This window comes from Stigmatopora nigra, unplaced genomic scaffold, assembly GCF_051989575.1.
Source record: "Stigmatopora nigra isolate UIUO_SnigA unplaced genomic scaffold, RoL_Snig_1.1 HiC_scaffold_24, whole genome shotgun sequence".
Lineage (NCBI taxonomy): Eukaryota > Metazoa > Chordata > Actinopteri > Syngnathiformes > Syngnathidae > Stigmatopora > Stigmatopora nigra.
This window is the reverse complement of record NW_027551603.1, coordinates 1,147,111-1,165,592: the sequence shown is the minus strand read 5'-3', so window position 1 is coordinate 1,165,592 and position 18,482 is coordinate 1,147,111. Positions and strand designations below refer to the sequence as shown.

General features: G+C 54.5%; 99 pseudogenes; all 99 read left to right on the top strand.

Moving 5' to 3' along the window:
* Positions 1-133: 133 nt before the first annotated feature.
* Positions 134-262, top strand: LOC144182901 (5S ribosomal RNA; annotated as a pseudogene).
* Positions 263-318: 56 nt separating this feature from the next.
* Positions 319-437, top strand: LOC144189759 (5S ribosomal RNA; annotated as a pseudogene).
* Positions 438-493: 56 nt separating this feature from the next.
* Positions 494-612, top strand: LOC144186139 (5S ribosomal RNA; annotated as a pseudogene).
* Positions 613-668: 56 nt separating this feature from the next.
* Positions 669-787, top strand: LOC144182237 (5S ribosomal RNA; annotated as a pseudogene).
* A 56-nt stretch (positions 788-843) lies between these two features.
* On the top strand, positions 844-972 carry LOC144186304 (5S ribosomal RNA; annotated as a pseudogene).
* A 56-nt stretch (positions 973-1,028) lies between these two features.
* LOC144185194 (5S ribosomal RNA) lies at positions 1,029-1,157 on the top strand (annotated as a pseudogene).
* Positions 1,158-1,213: 56 nt separating this feature from the next.
* Positions 1,214-1,342, top strand: LOC144185193 (5S ribosomal RNA; annotated as a pseudogene).
* Positions 1,343-1,398: 56 nt separating this feature from the next.
* LOC144189164 (5S ribosomal RNA) lies at positions 1,399-1,517 on the top strand (annotated as a pseudogene).
* A 56-nt stretch (positions 1,518-1,573) lies between these two features.
* Positions 1,574-1,702, top strand: LOC144182900 (5S ribosomal RNA; annotated as a pseudogene).
* A 56-nt stretch (positions 1,703-1,758) lies between these two features.
* LOC144182505 (5S ribosomal RNA) lies at positions 1,759-1,877 on the top strand (annotated as a pseudogene).
* Positions 1,878-1,933: 56 nt separating this feature from the next.
* LOC144186373 (5S ribosomal RNA) lies at positions 1,934-2,052 on the top strand (annotated as a pseudogene).
* A 56-nt stretch (positions 2,053-2,108) lies between these two features.
* Positions 2,109-2,237, top strand: LOC144182658 (5S ribosomal RNA; annotated as a pseudogene).
* A 56-nt stretch (positions 2,238-2,293) lies between these two features.
* On the top strand, positions 2,294-2,412 carry LOC144187303 (5S ribosomal RNA; annotated as a pseudogene).
* A 56-nt stretch (positions 2,413-2,468) lies between these two features.
* Positions 2,469-2,587, top strand: LOC144187396 (5S ribosomal RNA; annotated as a pseudogene).
* A 56-nt stretch (positions 2,588-2,643) lies between these two features.
* On the top strand, positions 2,644-2,762 carry LOC144185040 (5S ribosomal RNA; annotated as a pseudogene).
* Positions 2,763-2,818: 56 nt separating this feature from the next.
* On the top strand, positions 2,819-2,947 carry LOC144183912 (5S ribosomal RNA; annotated as a pseudogene).
* Positions 2,948-3,003: 56 nt separating this feature from the next.
* Positions 3,004-3,122, top strand: LOC144190455 (5S ribosomal RNA; annotated as a pseudogene).
* A 56-nt stretch (positions 3,123-3,178) lies between these two features.
* LOC144189758 (5S ribosomal RNA) lies at positions 3,179-3,297 on the top strand (annotated as a pseudogene).
* A 56-nt stretch (positions 3,298-3,353) lies between these two features.
* On the top strand, positions 3,354-3,472 carry LOC144189031 (5S ribosomal RNA; annotated as a pseudogene).
* Positions 3,473-3,528: 56 nt separating this feature from the next.
* LOC144190994 (5S ribosomal RNA) lies at positions 3,529-3,647 on the top strand (annotated as a pseudogene).
* A 56-nt stretch (positions 3,648-3,703) lies between these two features.
* LOC144183139 (5S ribosomal RNA) lies at positions 3,704-3,832 on the top strand (annotated as a pseudogene).
* A 241-nt stretch (positions 3,833-4,073) lies between these two features.
* LOC144186459 (5S ribosomal RNA) lies at positions 4,074-4,192 on the top strand (annotated as a pseudogene).
* Positions 4,193-4,248: 56 nt separating this feature from the next.
* On the top strand, positions 4,249-4,367 carry LOC144182499 (5S ribosomal RNA; annotated as a pseudogene).
* Positions 4,368-4,423: 56 nt separating this feature from the next.
* On the top strand, positions 4,424-4,542 carry LOC144182023 (5S ribosomal RNA; annotated as a pseudogene).
* A 56-nt stretch (positions 4,543-4,598) lies between these two features.
* On the top strand, positions 4,599-4,717 carry LOC144191573 (5S ribosomal RNA; annotated as a pseudogene).
* A 56-nt stretch (positions 4,718-4,773) lies between these two features.
* LOC144190845 (5S ribosomal RNA) lies at positions 4,774-4,892 on the top strand (annotated as a pseudogene).
* Positions 4,893-4,948: 56 nt separating this feature from the next.
* On the top strand, positions 4,949-5,067 carry LOC144189552 (5S ribosomal RNA; annotated as a pseudogene).
* A 56-nt stretch (positions 5,068-5,123) lies between these two features.
* Positions 5,124-5,252, top strand: LOC144191442 (5S ribosomal RNA; annotated as a pseudogene).
* A 56-nt stretch (positions 5,253-5,308) lies between these two features.
* Positions 5,309-5,437, top strand: LOC144185568 (5S ribosomal RNA; annotated as a pseudogene).
* Positions 5,438-5,493: 56 nt separating this feature from the next.
* LOC144189138 (5S ribosomal RNA) lies at positions 5,494-5,612 on the top strand (annotated as a pseudogene).
* Positions 5,613-5,668: 56 nt separating this feature from the next.
* On the top strand, positions 5,669-5,787 carry LOC144191413 (5S ribosomal RNA; annotated as a pseudogene).
* A 56-nt stretch (positions 5,788-5,843) lies between these two features.
* On the top strand, positions 5,844-5,962 carry LOC144186209 (5S ribosomal RNA; annotated as a pseudogene).
* A 56-nt stretch (positions 5,963-6,018) lies between these two features.
* Positions 6,019-6,157, top strand: LOC144187071 (5S ribosomal RNA; annotated as a pseudogene).
* A 56-nt stretch (positions 6,158-6,213) lies between these two features.
* Positions 6,214-6,332, top strand: LOC144182357 (5S ribosomal RNA; annotated as a pseudogene).
* Positions 6,333-6,388: 56 nt separating this feature from the next.
* Positions 6,389-6,507, top strand: LOC144188611 (5S ribosomal RNA; annotated as a pseudogene).
* Positions 6,508-6,563: 56 nt separating this feature from the next.
* LOC144190992 (5S ribosomal RNA) lies at positions 6,564-6,682 on the top strand (annotated as a pseudogene).
* A 56-nt stretch (positions 6,683-6,738) lies between these two features.
* On the top strand, positions 6,739-6,867 carry LOC144182899 (5S ribosomal RNA; annotated as a pseudogene).
* A 56-nt stretch (positions 6,868-6,923) lies between these two features.
* Positions 6,924-7,052, top strand: LOC144183911 (5S ribosomal RNA; annotated as a pseudogene).
* A 56-nt stretch (positions 7,053-7,108) lies between these two features.
* On the top strand, positions 7,109-7,227 carry LOC144182487 (5S ribosomal RNA; annotated as a pseudogene).
* A 56-nt stretch (positions 7,228-7,283) lies between these two features.
* On the top strand, positions 7,284-7,402 carry LOC144182022 (5S ribosomal RNA; annotated as a pseudogene).
* Positions 7,403-7,458: 56 nt separating this feature from the next.
* Positions 7,459-7,577, top strand: LOC144191571 (5S ribosomal RNA; annotated as a pseudogene).
* Positions 7,578-7,633: 56 nt separating this feature from the next.
* Positions 7,634-7,752, top strand: LOC144190844 (5S ribosomal RNA; annotated as a pseudogene).
* A 56-nt stretch (positions 7,753-7,808) lies between these two features.
* LOC144189549 (5S ribosomal RNA) lies at positions 7,809-7,927 on the top strand (annotated as a pseudogene).
* Positions 7,928-7,983: 56 nt separating this feature from the next.
* On the top strand, positions 7,984-8,112 carry LOC144182601 (5S ribosomal RNA; annotated as a pseudogene).
* Positions 8,113-8,168: 56 nt separating this feature from the next.
* On the top strand, positions 8,169-8,297 carry LOC144185567 (5S ribosomal RNA; annotated as a pseudogene).
* A 56-nt stretch (positions 8,298-8,353) lies between these two features.
* Positions 8,354-8,472, top strand: LOC144189137 (5S ribosomal RNA; annotated as a pseudogene).
* A 56-nt stretch (positions 8,473-8,528) lies between these two features.
* LOC144184147 (5S ribosomal RNA) lies at positions 8,529-8,647 on the top strand (annotated as a pseudogene).
* A 56-nt stretch (positions 8,648-8,703) lies between these two features.
* On the top strand, positions 8,704-8,822 carry LOC144186207 (5S ribosomal RNA; annotated as a pseudogene).
* Positions 8,823-8,878: 56 nt separating this feature from the next.
* LOC144187070 (5S ribosomal RNA) lies at positions 8,879-9,017 on the top strand (annotated as a pseudogene).
* A 56-nt stretch (positions 9,018-9,073) lies between these two features.
* Positions 9,074-9,192, top strand: LOC144191717 (5S ribosomal RNA; annotated as a pseudogene).
* A 56-nt stretch (positions 9,193-9,248) lies between these two features.
* On the top strand, positions 9,249-9,367 carry LOC144188610 (5S ribosomal RNA; annotated as a pseudogene).
* Positions 9,368-9,423: 56 nt separating this feature from the next.
* LOC144190991 (5S ribosomal RNA) lies at positions 9,424-9,542 on the top strand (annotated as a pseudogene).
* Positions 9,543-9,598: 56 nt separating this feature from the next.
* LOC144185620 (5S ribosomal RNA) lies at positions 9,599-9,727 on the top strand (annotated as a pseudogene).
* Positions 9,728-9,783: 56 nt separating this feature from the next.
* LOC144186351 (5S ribosomal RNA) lies at positions 9,784-9,912 on the top strand (annotated as a pseudogene).
* A 241-nt stretch (positions 9,913-10,153) lies between these two features.
* LOC144185416 (5S ribosomal RNA) lies at positions 10,154-10,272 on the top strand (annotated as a pseudogene).
* Positions 10,273-10,328: 56 nt separating this feature from the next.
* LOC144182451 (5S ribosomal RNA) lies at positions 10,329-10,447 on the top strand (annotated as a pseudogene).
* Positions 10,448-10,503: 56 nt separating this feature from the next.
* Positions 10,504-10,622, top strand: LOC144189040 (5S ribosomal RNA; annotated as a pseudogene).
* Positions 10,623-10,678: 56 nt separating this feature from the next.
* On the top strand, positions 10,679-10,807 carry LOC144184288 (5S ribosomal RNA; annotated as a pseudogene).
* Positions 10,808-10,863: 56 nt separating this feature from the next.
* Positions 10,864-10,992, top strand: LOC144186084 (5S ribosomal RNA; annotated as a pseudogene).
* A 56-nt stretch (positions 10,993-11,048) lies between these two features.
* LOC144187224 (5S ribosomal RNA) lies at positions 11,049-11,166 on the top strand (annotated as a pseudogene).
* A 56-nt stretch (positions 11,167-11,222) lies between these two features.
* On the top strand, positions 11,223-11,341 carry LOC144191751 (5S ribosomal RNA; annotated as a pseudogene).
* Positions 11,342-11,397: 56 nt separating this feature from the next.
* On the top strand, positions 11,398-11,526 carry LOC144187037 (5S ribosomal RNA; annotated as a pseudogene).
* A 56-nt stretch (positions 11,527-11,582) lies between these two features.
* Positions 11,583-11,701, top strand: LOC144190037 (5S ribosomal RNA; annotated as a pseudogene).
* A 241-nt stretch (positions 11,702-11,942) lies between these two features.
* LOC144181985 (5S ribosomal RNA) lies at positions 11,943-12,061 on the top strand (annotated as a pseudogene).
* Positions 12,062-12,117: 56 nt separating this feature from the next.
* LOC144183568 (5S ribosomal RNA) lies at positions 12,118-12,246 on the top strand (annotated as a pseudogene).
* A 56-nt stretch (positions 12,247-12,302) lies between these two features.
* On the top strand, positions 12,303-12,421 carry LOC144190728 (5S ribosomal RNA; annotated as a pseudogene).
* A 56-nt stretch (positions 12,422-12,477) lies between these two features.
* LOC144184196 (5S ribosomal RNA) lies at positions 12,478-12,605 on the top strand (annotated as a pseudogene).
* Positions 12,606-12,661: 56 nt separating this feature from the next.
* On the top strand, positions 12,662-12,780 carry LOC144184896 (5S ribosomal RNA; annotated as a pseudogene).
* Positions 12,781-12,836: 56 nt separating this feature from the next.
* On the top strand, positions 12,837-12,955 carry LOC144191757 (5S ribosomal RNA; annotated as a pseudogene).
* A 56-nt stretch (positions 12,956-13,011) lies between these two features.
* On the top strand, positions 13,012-13,140 carry LOC144184135 (5S ribosomal RNA; annotated as a pseudogene).
* Positions 13,141-13,196: 56 nt separating this feature from the next.
* LOC144184133 (5S ribosomal RNA) lies at positions 13,197-13,325 on the top strand (annotated as a pseudogene).
* Positions 13,326-13,381: 56 nt separating this feature from the next.
* LOC144191394 (5S ribosomal RNA) lies at positions 13,382-13,500 on the top strand (annotated as a pseudogene).
* Positions 13,501-13,556: 56 nt separating this feature from the next.
* LOC144185004 (5S ribosomal RNA) lies at positions 13,557-13,685 on the top strand (annotated as a pseudogene).
* Positions 13,686-13,741: 56 nt separating this feature from the next.
* On the top strand, positions 13,742-13,860 carry LOC144191750 (5S ribosomal RNA; annotated as a pseudogene).
* A 56-nt stretch (positions 13,861-13,916) lies between these two features.
* Positions 13,917-14,045, top strand: LOC144187036 (5S ribosomal RNA; annotated as a pseudogene).
* A 56-nt stretch (positions 14,046-14,101) lies between these two features.
* Positions 14,102-14,220, top strand: LOC144190035 (5S ribosomal RNA; annotated as a pseudogene).
* A 56-nt stretch (positions 14,221-14,276) lies between these two features.
* On the top strand, positions 14,277-14,405 carry LOC144187196 (5S ribosomal RNA; annotated as a pseudogene).
* A 231-nt stretch (positions 14,406-14,636) lies between these two features.
* LOC144191641 (5S ribosomal RNA) lies at positions 14,637-14,755 on the top strand (annotated as a pseudogene).
* A 56-nt stretch (positions 14,756-14,811) lies between these two features.
* Positions 14,812-14,940, top strand: LOC144183567 (5S ribosomal RNA; annotated as a pseudogene).
* Positions 14,941-14,996: 56 nt separating this feature from the next.
* Positions 14,997-15,115, top strand: LOC144190726 (5S ribosomal RNA; annotated as a pseudogene).
* A 56-nt stretch (positions 15,116-15,171) lies between these two features.
* LOC144184195 (5S ribosomal RNA) lies at positions 15,172-15,299 on the top strand (annotated as a pseudogene).
* A 56-nt stretch (positions 15,300-15,355) lies between these two features.
* LOC144184895 (5S ribosomal RNA) lies at positions 15,356-15,474 on the top strand (annotated as a pseudogene).
* Positions 15,475-15,530: 56 nt separating this feature from the next.
* LOC144191756 (5S ribosomal RNA) lies at positions 15,531-15,649 on the top strand (annotated as a pseudogene).
* Positions 15,650-15,705: 56 nt separating this feature from the next.
* LOC144184132 (5S ribosomal RNA) lies at positions 15,706-15,834 on the top strand (annotated as a pseudogene).
* A 56-nt stretch (positions 15,835-15,890) lies between these two features.
* On the top strand, positions 15,891-16,019 carry LOC144184131 (5S ribosomal RNA; annotated as a pseudogene).
* A 56-nt stretch (positions 16,020-16,075) lies between these two features.
* Positions 16,076-16,194, top strand: LOC144191393 (5S ribosomal RNA; annotated as a pseudogene).
* A 56-nt stretch (positions 16,195-16,250) lies between these two features.
* On the top strand, positions 16,251-16,379 carry LOC144185003 (5S ribosomal RNA; annotated as a pseudogene).
* A 56-nt stretch (positions 16,380-16,435) lies between these two features.
* Positions 16,436-16,554, top strand: LOC144184245 (5S ribosomal RNA; annotated as a pseudogene).
* A 56-nt stretch (positions 16,555-16,610) lies between these two features.
* Positions 16,611-16,729, top strand: LOC144186326 (5S ribosomal RNA; annotated as a pseudogene).
* A 56-nt stretch (positions 16,730-16,785) lies between these two features.
* LOC144189990 (5S ribosomal RNA) lies at positions 16,786-16,904 on the top strand (annotated as a pseudogene).
* Positions 16,905-16,960: 56 nt separating this feature from the next.
* LOC144191470 (5S ribosomal RNA) lies at positions 16,961-17,079 on the top strand (annotated as a pseudogene).
* Positions 17,080-17,135: 56 nt separating this feature from the next.
* On the top strand, positions 17,136-17,244 carry LOC144186512 (5S ribosomal RNA; annotated as a pseudogene).
* A 56-nt stretch (positions 17,245-17,300) lies between these two features.
* On the top strand, positions 17,301-17,419 carry LOC144182264 (5S ribosomal RNA; annotated as a pseudogene).
* A 56-nt stretch (positions 17,420-17,475) lies between these two features.
* On the top strand, positions 17,476-17,604 carry LOC144184501 (5S ribosomal RNA; annotated as a pseudogene).
* A 56-nt stretch (positions 17,605-17,660) lies between these two features.
* On the top strand, positions 17,661-17,779 carry LOC144189742 (5S ribosomal RNA; annotated as a pseudogene).
* A 56-nt stretch (positions 17,780-17,835) lies between these two features.
* Positions 17,836-17,954, top strand: LOC144185468 (5S ribosomal RNA; annotated as a pseudogene).
* Positions 17,955-18,010: 56 nt separating this feature from the next.
* On the top strand, positions 18,011-18,129 carry LOC144189575 (5S ribosomal RNA; annotated as a pseudogene).
* A 56-nt stretch (positions 18,130-18,185) lies between these two features.
* On the top strand, positions 18,186-18,304 carry LOC144190603 (5S ribosomal RNA; annotated as a pseudogene).
* Positions 18,305-18,360: 56 nt separating this feature from the next.
* LOC144186942 (5S ribosomal RNA) lies at positions 18,361-18,479 on the top strand (annotated as a pseudogene).
* The last annotated feature ends 3 nt before the right edge of the window (positions 18,480-18,482 follow it).

The window sequence follows — 18,482 nt, the reverse complement described above, 5'->3', positions numbered from 1 at the left end:
TCTCGGCAGCCAAGCATTGTTCGGCCTGGTTAGTACCTGTCTGGGAGACCGCTTGGGAATACCAGGTGCAGTGAGCATCATACCCCGCATCTTTTTCGACATTTCATGGGTGTCCATCTGCTAGTGCAGTACCGCTCACGGCCATACCACCCTGAAAAGGCCCGATCTCGTCCGATCTCGTCCGATCTCGGCAGCCAAGCATGGTTCGGCCTGGTTAGTACCTGATTGGGAGACCGCTTGGGAATACCAGGTGCTGTGAGCATCATACCCCGCATCTTTTTCGACATTTCATGGGTGTCCATCTGCTAGTGCAGTACCGCTCACGGCCATACCACCCTGAAAAGGCCCGATCTCGTCCGATCTCGGAAGCCAAGCATGGTTCGGCCTGTTTAGTACGTGATTGGGAGACCGCTTGGGAATACCAGGTGCTGTGAGCATCAAACCCCGCATCTTTTTCGACATTTCATGGGTGTCCATCTGCTAGTGTAGTACCGCTCACGGCCATACCACCCTGAAAAGGCCCGATCTCGTCCGATCTCGGCAGCCAAGCATGGTTCGGCCTGGTTAGTACCTGATTGGGAGACCGCTTGGGAATACCAGGTGCTGTGAGCATCATACCCCGCATCTTTTTCGACATTTCATGGGTGTCCATCTGCAGGAGCAGTACTGCCCACGGCCATACCACCCTGAAAAGGCCCGATCTCGTCCGATCTCGGAAGCCAAGCATGGTTCGGCCTGTTTAATACCTGATTGGGAGACCGCTTGGGAATACCAGGTGCTGTGAGCATCATACCCCGCATCTTTTTCGACATTTCATGGGTGGCCATCTGCAAGAGCAGTAACGCTCATGGACATACCACCCTGAAAAGGCCCGATCTCGTCCGATCTCGTCCGATCTCGGCAGCCAAGCATGGTTCGGCCTGGTTAGTACCTGATTGGGAGACCGCTTGGGAATACCAGGTGCTGTGAGCATCATACCCCGCATCTTTTTCGACATTTCATGGGTGTCCATCTGCTAGTGCAGTACCGCTCACGGCCATACCACCCTGATAAGGCCCGATCTCGTCCGATCTCGTCCGATCTCGGCAGCCAAGCATGGTTCGGCCTGTTTAGTACCTGATTGGGAGACCGCTTGGGAATACCAGGTGCTGTGAGCATCATACCCCGCATCTTTTTCGACATTTCATGGGTGTCCATCTGCTAGTGCAGTACCGCTCACGGCCATACCACCCTGATAAGGCCCGATCTCGTCCGATCTCGTCCGATCTCGGCAGCCAAGCATGGTTCGGCCTGTTTAGTACCTGATTGGGAGACCGCTTGGGAATACCAGGTGCTGTGAGCATCATACCCCGCATCTTTTTCGACATTTCATGGGTGTCCATCTGCTAGTGCAGTACTGCTCACGGCCATACCACCCTGATAAGGCCCGATCTCGTCTGATCTCGGAAGCCAAGCATGGTTCGGCCTGTTTAGTACCTGATTGGGAGACCGCTTGGGAATACCAGGTGCTGTGAGCATCATACCCCGCATCTTTTTCGACATTTCATGGGTGTCCATCTGCAAGAGCAGTAACGCTCACGGCCATACCACCCTGAAAAGGCCCGATCTCGTCCGATCTCGTCCGATCTCGGCAGCCAAGCATGGTTCGGCCTGGTTAGTACCTGATTGGGAGACCGCTTGGGAATACCAGGTGCTGTGAGCATCATACCCCGCATCTTTTTCGACATTTCATGGGTGTCCATCTGCTAGTGCAGTACCGCTCACGGCCATACCACCCTGAAAAGGCCCGATCTCGTCCGATCTCGGAAGCCAAGCATGGTTCGGCCTGTTTAGTACCTGATTGGGAGACCGCTTGGGAATATCAGGTACTTTGAGCATCATACCCCGCATCTTTTTCGACATTTCATGGGTGTCCATCTGCTAGTGCAGTACCGCTCACGGCCATACCACCCTGAAAAGGCCCGATCTCGCCCGATCTCGGCAGCCAAGCATGGTTCGGCCTGTTTAGTACCTGATTGGGAGACCGCTTGGGAATACAAGGTCCTGTGAGCATCATACCCCGCATCTTATTCGACATTTCATGGGTGTCCATCTGCAAGGGCAGTACCGCTCACGGCCATACCACCCTGATAAGGCCCGATCTCGCCCGATCTCGTCCGATCTCGGCAGCCAAGCATGGTTCGGCCTGGTTAGTACCTGATTGGGAGACCGCTTGGGAATACCAGGTGCTGTGAGCATCATACCCCGCATCTTTTTCGACATTTCATGGGTGTCCATCTGCTAGTGCAGTACCGCTCACGGCCATACCACCCTGAAAAGGCCCGATCTCGTCCGATCTCGGAAGCCAAGCATGGTTCGGCCTGGTCAGTACCTGATTGGGAGACCGCTTGGGAATACCAGGTGCTGTGAGCATCATACCCCGCATCTTTTTCGACATTTCATGGGTGTCCATCTGCAAGAGCAGTACCGCTCACGGCCATACCACCCTGAAAAGGCCCGATCTCGTCCGATCTCGGAAGCCAAGCACGGTTCGGCCTGTTTAGTACCTGATTGGGAGACCGCTTGGGAATACCAGGTGCTGTGAGCATCATACCCCGCATCTTTTTCAACATTTCATGGGTGTCCATCTGCTAGTGCAGTACCGTTCACGGCCATACCACCCTAAAAAGGCCCGATCTCGTCTGATCTCGGAAGCCAAGCATGGTTTGGCCTGTTTAGGACCTGATTGGGAGACCGCTTGGGAATACCAGGTGCTGTGAGCATCATACCCCGCATCTTTTTCGACATTTCATGGGTGTCCATCTGCAAGAGCAATACCGCTCACGGCCATACCACCCTGATAAGGCCCGATCTCGTCCGATCTCGTCCGATCTCGGCAGCCAAGCATGGTTCGGCCTGGTTAGTACCTGATTGGGAGACCGCTTGGGAATACCAGGTGCTGTGAGCATCATACCCCGCATCTTTTTGGACATTTCATGGGTGTCCATCTGCAGGAGCAGTACCGCTCACGGCCATACCACCCTGAAAAGGCCCGATCTCGTCCGATCTCGGAAGCCAAGCATTGTTCGGCCTGTTTAGTACCTGATTGGGAGACCGCTTGGGAATACCAGGTGCTGTGAGCATCATACCCCGCATCTTTTTCGACATTTCATGGGTGTCCATCTGCAAGAGCAGTACCGCTCACGGCCATACCACCCTGAAAAGGCCCGATCTCGTCCGATCTCGGAAGCCAAGCATGGTTCGGCCTGTTTAGTACGTGATTGGGAGACCGCTTGGGAATACCAGGTGCTGTGAGCATCATACCCCGCATCTTTTTCGACATTTCATGGGTGTCCATCTGCTAGTGCAGTACCGCTCACGGCCATACCACCCTGAAAAGGCCTGATCTCGTCCGATCTCGGCAGCCAAGCATGGTTCGGCCTGGTTAGTACCTGATTGGGAGACCGCTTGGGAATACCAGGTGCTGTGAGCATCATACCCCGCATCTTTTTCGACATTTCATGGGTGTCCATCTGCTAGTGCAGTACCGCTCACGGCCATACCACCCTGAAAAGGCCCGATCTCGTCCGATCTCGGAAGCCTAGCATGGTTCGGCCTGTTTAGTACCTGATTGGGAGACCGCTTGGGAATACCAGGTGCTGTGAGCATCATACCCCGCATCTTTTTCGACATTTCATGGGTGTCCATCTGTTAGTGCAGTACCGCTCACGGCCATACCGCCCTGAAAAGGCCCGATCTCGTCCGATCTCGTCCGATCTCGGCAGCCAAGCATGGTTCGGCCTGGTTAGTACCTGATTGGGAGACCGCTTGGGAATACCAGGTGCTGTGAGCATCATACCCCGCATCTTTTTCGACTTTTCATGGGTGTCCATCTGCAAGAGCAATACCGCTCACGGCCATACCACCCTGATAAGGCCCGATCTCGTCCGATCTCGTCCGATCTCGGCAGCCAAGCATTGTTCGGCCTGGTTAGTACCTGATTGGGAGACCGCTTGGGACTACCAGGTGCTGTGAGCGTCATACCCCGCATCTTTTTCGACATTTCATGGGTGTCCATCTGCAAGAGCAGTACCTGCCATGGCCATACCACCCTGAAAAGGCCCGACCTCGTCCGATCTCGGAAGCCAAGCATGGTTCGGCCTGGTTTGTACCTGATTGGGAGACCGCTTGGGAATACCAGGTGCTGTGAGCATCATACCCCGCATCTTTTTCGACATTTCATGGGTGTCCATCTGCAAAAGCAGTACCGCTCACGGCCATACCACCCTGAATAGGCCCGATCTCGTCCGATCTCGGAAGCCAAGCATGGTTCGGCCTGGTTAGTACCTGATTGGGAGACCGCTTGGGAATACCAGGTGCTGTGAGCATCATACCCCGCATCTTTTTCGACATTTCATGGGTGTCCATCTGCAAGTGCAGTATCGCTCACGGCCATACCACCCTGAAAAGGCCCGATCTCGCCCGATCTCGGCAGCCAAGCATGATTCGGCCTGGTTAGTACCTGATTGGGAGACCGCTTGGGAATACCAGGTGCTGTGAGCATCAAACCCCGCATCTTTTTCGACATTTCATGGGTGTCCATCTGCTAGTGCAGTACCGCTCACGGCCATACCACCCTGAAAAGGCCCGATCTCGTCCGATCTCGGAAGCCAAGCATGGTTCGGCCTGGTTAGTACCTGATTGGGAGACCGCTTGGAAATACCAGGTGATGTGAGCATCATACCCCGCATCTTTTTCGACATTTCATGGGTGTCCATCTGCTAGTGCAGTACCGCTCACGGCCATACCACCCTGAAAAGGCCCGATCTCGTCCGATCTCGGCAGCCAAGCATGGTTCGGCCTGTTTAGTACCTGATTGGGAGACCGCTTCGGAATACCAGGTGCTGTGAGCATCATACCCCGCATCTTTTTCGACATTTCATGGGTGTCCATCTGCTAGTGCAGTACCGCTCACGGCCATACCACCCTGAAAAGGCCCGATCTCGTCCGATCTCGGAAGCCAAGCATGGTTCGGCCTGTTTAGTACCGGATTGGGAGACTGCTTGGGAATACCAGGTGCTGTGAGCATCATACCCCGCATCTTTTTCGACATTTCATGGATGTCCATCTGCAAGAGCAGTACCGCTCACGGCCATACCACCCTGATAAGGCCCGATCCCGCCCGATCTCGTCCGATCTCGGCAGGCAAGCATGGTTCGGCCTGGTTAGTACCTGATTGGGAGACCGCTTGGGAATACCAGGTGCTGTGAGCATCATACCCCGCATCTTTTTCGACATTTCATGGGTGTCCATCTGCTAGTGCAGTACCGCTCACGGCCATACCACCCTGATAAGGCCCGATCTCGCCCGATTTCGTCCGATCTCGGCAGCCAAGCATGGTTCGGCCTGTTTAGTACCTGATTGGGAGACCGCTTGGGAATACCAGGTGCTGTGAGCATCATACCTCGCATCTTTTTCGACATTTCATGGGTGTCCATCTGCAAGAGCAGTACCGCTCATGGCCATACCACCCTGAAAAGGCCCGATCTCGTCTGATCTCGGAAGCCAATCATGGTTCGGCCTGGTTAGTACCTGATTGGGTGACCGCTTGGGAATACCAGGTGCTGTGAGCATCATACCCCGCATATTTTTCGACATTTCATGGGTGTCCATCTGCAAGAGAAGTACCGCTTACGGCCATACCACCCTGTAAAGGCCCGATCTCTTCTGATCTTGGAAGCCAAGCATGGTTCGGCCTGGTTAGTACCTGATTGGGAGACCGCTTGGGAATACCAGGTGCTGTGAGCATCATACCCCGGAACTTTTTCGACATTTCATGGGTGTCCATCTGCATGAGCAGTACTACTCACGGCCATACCACCCTGAAAAGGCCTGATCTCGTCCGATATCGGAAGCCAAGCATGGTTCAGCCTGTTTAGTACCTGATTGGGAGACCGCTTGGGAATACCAGGTGCTGTGAGCATCATACCCCGCATCTTTTTCGACATTTCATGGGTGTCCATCTGCAAGTGCAGTATCGCTCACGGCCATACCACCCTGATAAGGCCCGATCTTGCCCGATCTCGCCCGATCTCGTCTGATCTCAGCAGCCAAGCATGGTTCGGCCTGGTTAGTACCTGATTGGGAGACCGCTTGGGAATACCAGGTGCTGTGAGCATCTTACCCCGCATCTTTTTCGACATTTCATGGGTGTCCATCTGCGAGAGCAGTACCGTTCACGGCCATACCACCCTGAAAAGGCCCGATCTCGCCCGATCTCGGAAGCCAAGCATGGTTCAGCCTGGTTAGTACCTGATTGGGAGACCGCTTGGGAATACCAGGTGCTGTGAGCATCATACCCCGCATCTTTTTCGACATTTCATGGGTGTCCATCTGCAAGAGCAGCACCGCTCACGGCCATACCACCCTGAAAATGCCCGATCTCGTCCGATCTCGGAAGCCAAGCATTGTTCGGCCTGTATAGTACCTGATTGGGAGACCGCTTGGGAATACCAGGTGCTGTGAGCATCATACCCCGCATCTTTTTCGACATTTCATGGGTGTCCATCTGCTAGTGCAGTACCGCTCACGGCCATACCACCCTGAAAAGGCCCGATCTCGTCCGATCTCGGAAGCCTAGCATGGTTCGGCCTGTTTAGTACCTGATTGGGAGACCGCTTGGGAATACCAGGTGCTGTGAGCATCATACCCCGCATCTTTTTCGACATTTCATGGGTGTCCATCTGCTAGTGCAGTACCGCTCACGGCCATACCACCCTGAAAAGGCCCGATCTCGTCCGATCTCGTCCGATCTCGGCAGCCAAGCATGGTTCGGCCTGGTTAGTACCTGATTGGGAGACCGCTTGGGAATACCAGGTGCTGTGAGCATCATACCCCGCATCTTTTTCGACATTTCATGGGTGTCCATCTGCAAGAGCAATACCGCTCACGGCCATACCACCCTGATAAGGCCCGATCTCGTCCGATCTCGTCCGATCTCGGCAGCCAAGCATGGTTCGGCCTGGTTAGTACCTGATTGGGAGACCGCTTGGGAATACCAGGTGCTGTGAGCATCATACCCCGCATCTTTTTCGACATTTCATGGGTGTCCATCTGCAAAAGCAGTACCGCTCACGGCCATACCACCCTGAATAGGCCCGATCTCGTCCGATCTCGGAAGCCAAGCATGGTTCGGCCTGGTTAGTACCTGATTGGGAGACCGCTTGGGAATACCAGGTGCTGTGAGCATCATACCCCGCATCTTTTTCGACATTTCATGGGTGTCCATCTGCAAGTGCAGTATCGCTCACGGCCATACCACCCTGAAAAGGCCCGATCTCGCCCGATCTCGGCAGCCAAGCATGATTCGGCCTGGTTAGTACCTGATTGGGAGACCGCTTGGGAATACCAGGTGCTGTGAGCATCAAACCCCGCATCTTTTTCGACATTTCATGGGTGTCCATCTGCTAGTGCAGTACCGCTCACGGCCATACCACCCTGAAAAGGCCCGATCTCGTCCGATCTCGGAAGCCAAGCATGGTTCGGCCTGGTTAGTACCTGATTGGGAGACCGCTTGGAAATACCAGGTGATGTGAGCATCATACCCCGCATCTTTTTCGACATTTCATGGGTGTCCATCTGCTAGTGCAGTACCGCTCACGGCCATACCACCCTGAAAAGGCCCGATCTCGTCCGATCTCGGCAGCCAAGCATGGTTCGGCCTGTTTAGTACCTGATTGGGAGACCGCTTCGGAATACCAGGTGCTGTGAGCATCATACCCCGCATCTTTTTCGACATTTCATGGGTGTCCATCTGCTAGTGCAGTACCGCTCACGGCCATACCACCCTGAAAAGGCCCGATCTCGTCCGATCTCGGAAGCCAAGCATGGTTCGGCCTGTTTAGTACCGGATTGGGAGACTGCTTGGGAATACCAGGTGCTGTGAGCATCATACCCCGCATCTTTTTCGACATTTCATGGATGTCCATCTGCAAGAGCAGTACCGCTCACGGCCATACCACCCTGATAAGGCCCGATCCCGCCCGATCTCGTCCGATCTCGGCAGCCAAGCATGGTTCGGCCTGGTTAGTACCTGATTGGGAGACCGCTTGGGAATACCAGGTGCTGTGAGCATCATACCCCGCATCTTTTTCGACATTTCATGGGTGTCCATCTGCTAGTGCAGTACCGCTCACGGCCATACCACCCTGATAAGGCCCGATCTCGCCCGATTTCGTCCGATCTCGGCAGCCAAGCATGGTTCGGCCTGTTTAGTACCTGATTGGGAGACCGCTTGGGAATACCAGGTGCTGTGAGCATCATACCTCGCATCTTTTTCGACATTTCATGGGTGTCCATCTGCAAGGGCAGTACCGCTCATGGCCATACCACCCTGAAAAGGCCCGATCTCGTCTGATCTCGGAAGCCAATCATGGTTCGGCCTGGTTAGTACCTGATTGGGTGACCGCTTGGGAATACCAGGTGCTGTGAGCATCATACCCCGCATATTTTTCGACATTTCATGGGTGTCCATCTGCAAGAGAAGTACCGCTTACGGCCATACCACCCTGTAAAGGCCCGATCTCTTCTGATCTTGGAAGCCAAGCATGGTTCGCCCTGGTTAGTACCTGATTGGGAGACCGCTTGGGAATACCAGGTGCTGTGAGCATCATACCCCGGAACTTTTTCGACATTTCATGGGTGTCCATCTGCATGAGCAGTACTACTCACGGCCATACCACCCTGAAAAGGCCTGATCTCGTCCGATATCGGAAGCCAAGCATGGTTCAGCCTGTTTAGTACCTGATTGGGAGACCGCTTGGGAATACCAGGTGCTGTGAGCATCATACCCCGCATCTTTTTCGACATTTCATGGGTGTCCATCTGCAAGTGCAGTATCGCTCACGGCCATACCACCCTGATAAGGCCCGATCTTGCCCGATCTCGCCCGATCTCGTCTGATCTCAGCAGCCAAGCATGGTTCGGCCTGGTTAGTACCTGATTGGGAGACCGCTTGGGAATACCAGGTGCTGTGAGCATCTTACCCCGCATCTTTTTCGACATTTCATGGGTGTCCATCTGCGAGAGCAGTACCGCTCACGGCCATACCACCCTGAAAAGGCCCGATCTCGCCCGATCTCGGAAGCCAAGCATGGTTCAGCCTGGTTAGTACCTGATTGGGAGACCGCTTGGGAATACCAGGTGCTGTGAGCATCATACCCCGCATCTTTTTCGACATTTCATGGGTGTCCATCTGCAAGAGCAGCACCGCTCACGGCCATACCACCCTGAAAATGCCCGATCTCGTCCGATCTCGGAAGCCAAGCATTGTTCGGCCTGTATAGTACCTGATTGGGAGACCGCTTGGGAATACCAGGTGCTGTGAGCATCATACCCCGCATCTTTTTCGACATTTCATGGGTGTCCATCTGCTAGTGCAGTACCGCTCACGGCCATACCACCCTGAAAAGGCCCGATCTCGTCCGATCTCGGAAGCCTAGCATGGTTCGGCCTGTTTAGTACCTGATTGGGAGACCGCTTGGGAATACCAGGTGCTGTGAGCATCATACCCCGCATCTTTTTCGACATTTCATGGGTGTCCATCTGCTAGTGCAGTACCGCTCACGGCCATACCACCCTGAAAAGGCCCGATCTCGTCCGATCTCGTCCGATCTCGGCAGCCAAGCATGGTTCGGCCTGGTTATTACCTGATTGGGAGACCGCTTGGGAATACCAGGTGCTGTGAGCATCATACCCCGCATCTTTTTCGACATTTCATGGGTGTCCATCTGCAAGAGCAATACCGCTCACGGCCATACCACCCTGATAAGGCCCGATCTCGTCCGATCTCGTCCGATCTCGTCAGCCAAGCATGGTTCGGCCTGGTTAGTACCTGATTGGGAGACCGCTTGGGAATACCAGGTGCTGTGAGCATCATACCCCGCATCTTTTTCGACATTTCATGGGTGTCCATCTGCAAGAGCAGTACCTGCCATGGCCATACCACCCTGAAAAGGCCCGACCTCGTCCGATCTCGTCCGATCTCGGCAGCCAAGCATGGTTCGGCCTGGTTAGTACCTGATTGGGAGACCGCTTGGGAATACCAGGTGCTGTGAGCATCATACCCCGCATCTTTTTCGACATTTCATGGGTGTCCATCTGCAAGAGCAGTACCTGCCATGGCCATACCACCCTGAAAAGGCCCGACCTCGTCCGATCTCGGAAGCCAAGCATGGTTCGGCCTGGTTAGTACCTGATTGGGAGACCGCTTGGGAATACCAGGTGCTGTGAGCATCATACCCCGCATCTTTTTCGACATTTCATGGGTGTCCATCTGCAAAAGCAGTACCGCTCACGGCCATACCACCCTGAAAAGGCCCGATCTCGTCCGATCTCGGAAGCCAAGCATGGTTCGGCCTGGTTAGTACCTGATTGGGAGACCGCTTGGGAATACCAGGTGCTGTGAGCGTCATACCCCGCATCTTTTTCGACATTTCATGGGTGTCCATCTGCAAGACCAGGACCGCTCACGGCCATACCACCCTGAAAAGGCCCGATCTCGTCCGACCTCGGAAGCCAAGCATGGTTCGGCCTGGTTAGTACCTGATTGGGAGACCGCTTTGGAATACCAGGTGCTGTGAGCATCATACCCCGCATCTTTTTCGACATTTCATGGGTGTCCATCTGCAAGAGCAGTACCGCTCACGGCCATACCACCCTGATAAGGCCCGATCTCGTCCGATCTCGTCTGATCTCGGCAGCCAAGCATGGTTCGGCCTGGTTAGTACCTGATTGGGAGACCGCTTGGGAATTCCAGGTGCTGTGAGCATCATACCCCGCATCTTTTTCGACATTTCATGGGTGTCCATCTGCAAGAGCAGTACCGCTCACGGCCATACCACCCTGATAAGGCCCGATCTCGTCCGATCTCGTCCGATCTCGGCAGCCAAGCATTGTTCGGCCTGGTTAGTACCTGATTGGGAGACCGCTTGGGAATACCAGGTGCTGTGAGCATCATACCCCGCATCTTTTTCGACATTTCATGGGTGTCCATCTGCAAGAGCAGTACTGCTCACGGCCATGCCACCCTGAAAAGGCCCGCTCCGTCCGATCACGGAAGCCAAGCATGGTATGGCCTGGTTAGTGCCTGATTGGGAGACCGCTTTGGAATACCAGGTGCTGTGAGCATCATACCCCGCATCTTTTTCGACATTTCATGGGTGTCCATCTGCAAGAGCAGTACCACTCACGGCCATACCACCCTGAAAAGGCCCGATCTCGTCCGATCTCGGCAGCCAAGCATTGTTCGGCCTGGTTAGTACCTGATTGGGAGACCGCTTGGGAATACCAGGTGCTGTGAGCATCATACCCTGCATCTTTTTCGACATTTCATGGGTGTCCATCTGCAAGAGCAGTACCGCTCACGGCCATACCACCCTGAAAAGGCCCGATCTCGTCCGATCTCGTCCGATCTTGGAAGCCAAGCATGGTTCGGCCTGGTTAGTGCCTGATTGGGAGACTGCTTGGGAATACCAGGTGCTGTGAGCATCATACCCCGCATCTTTTTCGACATTTCATGGGTGTCCATCTGCAAGAGCAGTACCGCTCACGGCCATACCACCCTGAAAAGGCCCGATCTCGTCCGATCTCGGCAGCCAAGCATTGTTCGGCCTGGTTAGTACCTGATTGGGAGACCGCTTGGGAATACCAGGTGCTGTGAGCATCATACCCTGCATCTTTTTCGACATTTCATGGGTGTCCATCTGCAAGAGCAGTACCGCTCCCGGCCATACCACCCTGAAAAGGCCCGATCTCGTCCGATCTCGTCCGATCTTGGAAGCCAAGCATGGTTCGGCCTGGTTAGTACCTGATTGGGAGACCGCTTGGGAATACCAGGGTCTGTGAGAACCATGCCCCGCATCTTTTTCGACATTTCATGGGTGTCCATCTGCAAGAGCAGTACCGCTCACGGCCATACCACCCTGAGAAGGCCCGATCTCGTCCGATCTCGGAAGCCAAGCATAGTCCGGCCTGTTTAGTACCTGATTGGGAGACCGCTTGGGAATACCAGGTGCTGTGAGCATCATACCCCGCATCTTTTTCGACATTTCATGGGTGTCCATCTGCAAGAGCAGTACCGCTCACGGCCATACCACCCTGAAAAGGCCCGATCTCGTCCGATCTCATCCGATCTCGGAAGCCAAGCATGGTTCGGCCTGGTTAGTACCTGATTGGGAGACCACTTGGGAATACCAGGTGCTGTGAGAACCATGCCCCGCATCTTTTTCGACATTTCATGGGTGTCCATCTGCAAGAACAGTACCGCTCACGGCCATACCACCCTGAAAAGGCCCGATCTCGCCCGATCTCGGAAGCCAAGCATGGTTCGGCCTGTCTAGTACCTGATTGGGAGACCGCTTGGGAATACCAGGTGCTGTGAGCATCATACCCCGCATCTTTTTCGACATTTCATGGGTGTCCATCTGCAAGAGCAGTACCGCTCACGGCCATACCACCTTGATAAGGCCGATCTCGCCCGATCTCGTCCGATCTCGGAAGCCAAGCATGGTCCGGCCTGTTTAGTACCTGATTGGGAAACCGCTTGGGAATACCAGGTGCTGTGAGCATCATACCCCGCATCTTTTTCGACATTTCATGGGTGTCCATCTGCAAGAGCAGTACCGCTCACGTCTATACCACCCTGAAAAGGCCGGATCTCGTCCGATTTCAGAAGCCAAGCATGGTTCGGCCTGGTTAGTACCTGATTGGGAGACCGCTTGGGAATACCAGGTGCTGTGAGCATCATACCCCGCATCTTTTTCGACATTTCATGGGTGTCCATCTGCAAGAGCAGTACCGCTCGTGGCCATACCACCCTGAAAAGGCCCGATCTCGTCCGATCTCGGAAGCCAAGCATGGTCCGGCCTGTTTAGTACCTGATTGGGAAACCGCTTGGGAATACCAGGTGCTGTGAGCATCATACCCCGCATCTTTTTCGACATTTCATGGGTGTCCATCTGCAAGAGCAGTACCGCTCACGGCCATACCACCCTGAAAAGGCCCGATCTCGTCCGATCTCGTCCGATCTTGGAAGCCAAGCATGGTTCGGCCTGGTTAGTACCTGATTGGGAGACCGCTTGGGAATACCAGGTGCTGTGAGCATCATACCCCGCATCTTTTTCGACATTTCATGGGTGTCCATCTGCTAGTGCAGTACCGCTCACGGCCATACCACCCTGAAAAGGCCCGATCTCGTCCGATCTCGTCCGATCTTGGAAGCCAAGCATGGTTCGGCCTGGTTAGTACCTGATTGGGAGACCGCTTGGGAATACCAGGTGCTGTGAGCATCACACCCCGCATCTTTTTCGACATTTCATGGGTGTCCATCTGCAAGAGCAGTAGCGCTCACGGCCATACCACCCTGAAAAGGCCGGATCTCGTCCGATTTCAGAAGCCAAGCATGGTTCGGCCTGGTTAGTACCTGATTGGGAGACCGCTTGGGAATACCAGGTGCTGTGAGCATCATACCCTGCATCTTTTTCGACATTTCATGGGTGTCCATCTGCAAGAGCAGTACCGCTCGTGGCCATACCACCCTGAAAAGGCCCGATCTCGTCCGATCTCGTCCGATCTCGGCAGCCAAGCATGGTTCGGCCTGGTTAGTACCTGATTGGGAGACCGCTTGGGAATACCAGGTGCTGTGAGCATCATACCCCGCATCTTTTTCGACATTTCATGGGTGTCCATCTGCAAGAGCAGTACCACTCACGGCCATACCACCCTGAAAAGGCCCGATCTCGTCCGATCTCGGCAGCCAAGCATTGTTCGGCCTGGTTAGTACCTGATTGGGAGACCGCTTGGGAATACCAGGTGCTGTGAGCATCATACCCTGCATCTTTTTCGACATTTCATGGGTGTCCATCTGCAAGAGCAGTACCGCTCACGGCCATACCACCCTGAAAAGGCCCGATCTCGTCCGATCTCGTCCGATCTTGGAAGCCAAGCATGGTTCGGCCTGGTTAGTGCCTGATTGGGAGACTGCTTGGGAATACCAGGTGCTGTGAGCATCATACCCCGCATCTTTTTCGACATTTCATGGGTGTCCATCTGCAAGAGCAGTACCGCTCACGGCCATACCACCCTGAAAAGGCCCGATCTCGTCCGATCTCGGCAGCCAAGCATTGTTCGGCCTGGTTAGTACCTGATTGGGAGACCGCTTGGGAATACCAGGTGCTGTGAGCATCATACCCTGCATCTTTTTCGACATTTCATGGGTGTCCATCTGCAAGAGCAGTACCGCTCCCGGCCATACCACCCTGAAAAGGCCCGATCTCGTCCGATCTCGTCCGATCTTGGAAGCCAAGCATGGTTCGGCCTGGTTAGTACCTGATTGGGAGACCGCTTGGGAATACCAGGTGCTGTGAGAACCATGCCCCGCATCTTTTTCGACATTTCATGGGTGTCCATCTGCAAGAACAGTTCTGCTCACAGCCATACCACCCTGATAAGGCCCGATCTCGTCCAACCTCAGAAGCCAAGCATGGTTCGGCCTGGTTAGTACCTGATTGGGAGACCGCTTAGGAATACCAGGGTCTGTGAGAACCATGCCCCGCATCTTTTTCGACATTTCATGGGTGTCCATCTGCAAGAGCAGTACCGCTCACGGCCATACCACCCTGAGAAGGCCCGATCTCGTCCGATCTCGGAAGCCAAGCATAGTTCGGCCTGTTTAGTACCTGATTGGGAGACCGCTTGGGAATACCAGGTGCTGTGAGCATCATACCCCGCATCTTTTTCGACATTTCATGGGTGTCCATCTGCAAGAGCAGTACCGCTCACGGCCATACCACCCTGAAAAGGCCCGATCTCGTCCGATCTCATCCGATCTCGGAAGCCAAGCATGGTTCGGCCTGGTTAGTACCTGATTGGGAGACCACTTGGGAATACCAGGTGCTGTGAGAACCATGCCCCGCATCTTTTTCGACATTTCATGGGTGTCCATCTGCAAGAACAGTACCGCTCACGGCCATACCACCCTGAAAAGGCCCGATCTCGCCCGATCTCGGAAGCCAAGCATGGTTCGGCCTGTCTAGTACCTGATTGGGAGACCGCTTGGGAATACCAGGTGCTGTGAGCATCATACCCCGCATCTTTTTCGACATTTCATGGGTGTCCATCTGCAAGAGCAGTACCGCTCACGGCCATACCACCTTGATAAGGCCGATCTCGCCCGATCTCGTCCGATCTCGGAAGCCAAGCATGGTCCGGCCTGTTTAGTACCTGATTGGGAAACCGCTTGGGAATACCAGGTGCTGTGAGCATCATACCCCGCATCTTTTTCGACATTTCATGGGTGTCCATCTGCAAGAGCAGTACCGCTCACGTCTATACCACCCTGAAAAGGCCGGATCTCGTCCGATTTCAGAAGCCAAGCATGGTTCGGCCTGGTTAGTACCTGATTGGGAGACCGCTTGGGAATACCAGGTGCTGTGAGCATCATACCCCGCATCTTTTTCGACATTTCATGGGTGTCCATCTGCAAGAGCAGTACCGCTCGTGGCCATACCACCCTGAAAAGGCCCGATCTCGTCCGATCTCGGAAGCCAAGCATGGTCCGGCCTGTTTAGTACCTGATTGGGAAACCGCTTGGGAATACCAGGTGCTGTGAGCATCATACCCCGCATCTTTTTCGACATTTCATGGGTGTCCATCTGCAAGAGCAGTACCGCTCACGGCCATACCACCCTGAAAAGGCCCGATCTCGTCCGATCTCGTCCGATCTTGGAAGCCAAGCATGGTTCGGCCTGGTTAGTACCTGATTGGGAGACCGCTTGGGAATACCAGGTGCTGTGAGCATCATACCCCGCATCTTTTTCGACATTTCATGGGTGTCCATCTGCTAGTGCAGTACCGCTCACGGCCATACCACCCTGAAAAGGCCCGATCTCGTCCGATCTCGTCCGATCTTGGAAGCCAAGCATGGTTCGGCCTGGTTAGTACCTGATTGGGAGACCGCTTGGGAATACCAGGTGCTGTGAGCATCACACCCCGCATCTTTTTCGACATTTCATGGGTGTCCATCTGCAAGAGCAGTAGCGCTCACGGCCATACCACCCTGAAAAGGCCGGATCTCGTCCGATTTCAGAAGCCAAGCATGGTTCGGCCTGGTTAGTACCTGATTGGGAGACCGCTTGGGAATACCAGGTGCTGTGAGCATCATACCCTGCATCTTTTTCGACATTTCATGGGTGTCCATCTGCAAGAGCAGTACCGCTCGTGGCCATACCACCCTGAAAAGGCCCGATCTCGTCCGATCTCGTCCGATCTCGGCAGCCAAGCATGGTTCGGCCTGGTTAGTACCTGATTGGGAGACCGCTTGGGAATACCAGGTGCTGTGAGCATCATACCCCGCATCTTTTTCGACATTTCATGGGTGTCCATCTGCAATTGCGGTACCGCTCACGGATATACCACCCTGAAAAGGCCCGATCTCGTCCGATCTCGGAAGCCAAGCATTGTTCGGCCTGTTTAGTACCTGATTGGGAGACCGCTTGGGAATACCAGGTGCTGTGAGCATCATACCCCGCATCTTTTTCGACATTTCATGGGTGTCCATCTGCAAGAGCAGTACCGCTCACGGCCATACCACCCTGAAAAGGCCTGATCTCGCCCGATCTCGGAAGCCAAGCATAGTTCGCCCTGTTTAGTACCTGATTGGGAGACCGCTTGGGAATACCAGGTGCTGTGAGCATCATACCCCGCATCTTTTTCGACATTTCATGGGTGTCCATCTGCAAGTGCAGTACCGCTCACGGCCATACCACCCTGAAAAGGCCCGATCTCGTCCGATCTCGGAAGCCAAGCATGGTTCGGCCTGGTTAGTACCTGATTGGGAGACCGCTTGGGAATACCAGGTGCTGTGAGCATCATGCCCCGCATCTTTTTCGACATTTCATGGGTGTCCATCTGGAAGGGCAGTACCGCTCACGGCCATACCACCCTGATAAGGCCCGAACTCGCCCGATCTCGGAAGCCAAGCATGGTTCGGCCTGGTTAGTACCTGATTGGGAGACCGCTTGGGAATACCAGGTGCTGTGAGCATCATACCCCGCATCTTTTTCGACATTTCATGGGTGTCCATCTGCAAGAGCAGTACCGCTCACGGCCATACCACCCTGATAAGGCCCGATCTCGGAAGCCAAGCATGGTTCGGCCTGGTTAGTACCTGATTGGGAGACCGCTTGGGAATACCAGGTGCTGTGAGCATCATACCCCGCATCTTTTTCGACATTTCATGGGTGTCCATCTGCAAAAGCAGTACCGCTCACGGCTATACCACCCTGATAAGGCCCGATCTCGTCCGATCACGGAAGCCAAGCATGGTTTGGCCTGGGTAGTACCTGATTGGGAGACCGCTTGGGAATACTAGGTGCTGTGAGCATCATACCCCGCGTCTTTTTCGACATTTCATGGGTGTCCATCTGCAAGAGCAGTACCGCTCACGGCCATACCACCCTGAAAAGGCCCGATCTCGTCTGATCTCGTCCGATCTCGGAAGCCAAGCATGGTTCGGCCTGGTTAGTACCTGATTGGGAGACCGCTTGGGAATACCAGGTGCTGTGAGAACCATGCCCCGCATCTTTTTCGACATTTCATGGGTGTCCATCTGCAAGAGGAGTACCGCTCACGGCCATACCACCCTGAAAAGGCCCGATCTCGTCCGATCTCGGAAGCCAAGCATCGTTCGGCCTGATTAGTACCTGATTGGGAGACCGCTTGGGAATACCAGGTGCTGTGAGCATCATACCCCGCATCTTTTTCGACATTTCATGGGTGTCCATCTGCAGTAAGAGTACCGCTCACGGCCATACCACCCTGAAAAGGCCCTATCTCGTCCGATCTCGGAAGCCAAGCATGGTTCGGCCTGGTTAGTACCTGATTGGGAGACCGCTTGGGAATACCAGCCGCTGTGAGCATCTTGCCCCGCATCTTTTTCGACATTTCATGGGTGTCCATCTGCAAGAGCAGTACCGCTCACGGCCATACCACCCTGAAAAGGCCCGATCTCGTCCGATCTCGGAAGCCAAGCAAGGTTCGGCCTGTTTAGTACCTGATTGGGAGACTGCTTGGGAATACCAGGTGCTGTGAGCATCATACCCCGCATCTTTTTCGACATTTCATGGGTGTCCATCTGCAAGAGCAGTACCGCTCACGGCCATACCACCCTGAAAAGGCCCGATCTCTTTCGATCCCGGAAGCCAAGCATGGTTTGGCCTGGTTAGTACCTGATTGGGAGACCGCTTGGGAATACCAGGTGCTGTGAGCATCATACCCCGCATCTTTTTCGACATTTCATGGGTGTCCATCTGCAAGAGCAGTACCGCTCACGGCCATACCACCCTGAAAAGGCCCGATCTCGTCCGATCTCGGCAGCCCAGCATGTGTCGGCCTGGTTAGCACCTGATTGGGAGACCGCTTGGGAATACCAGGTGCTGTGAGCATCA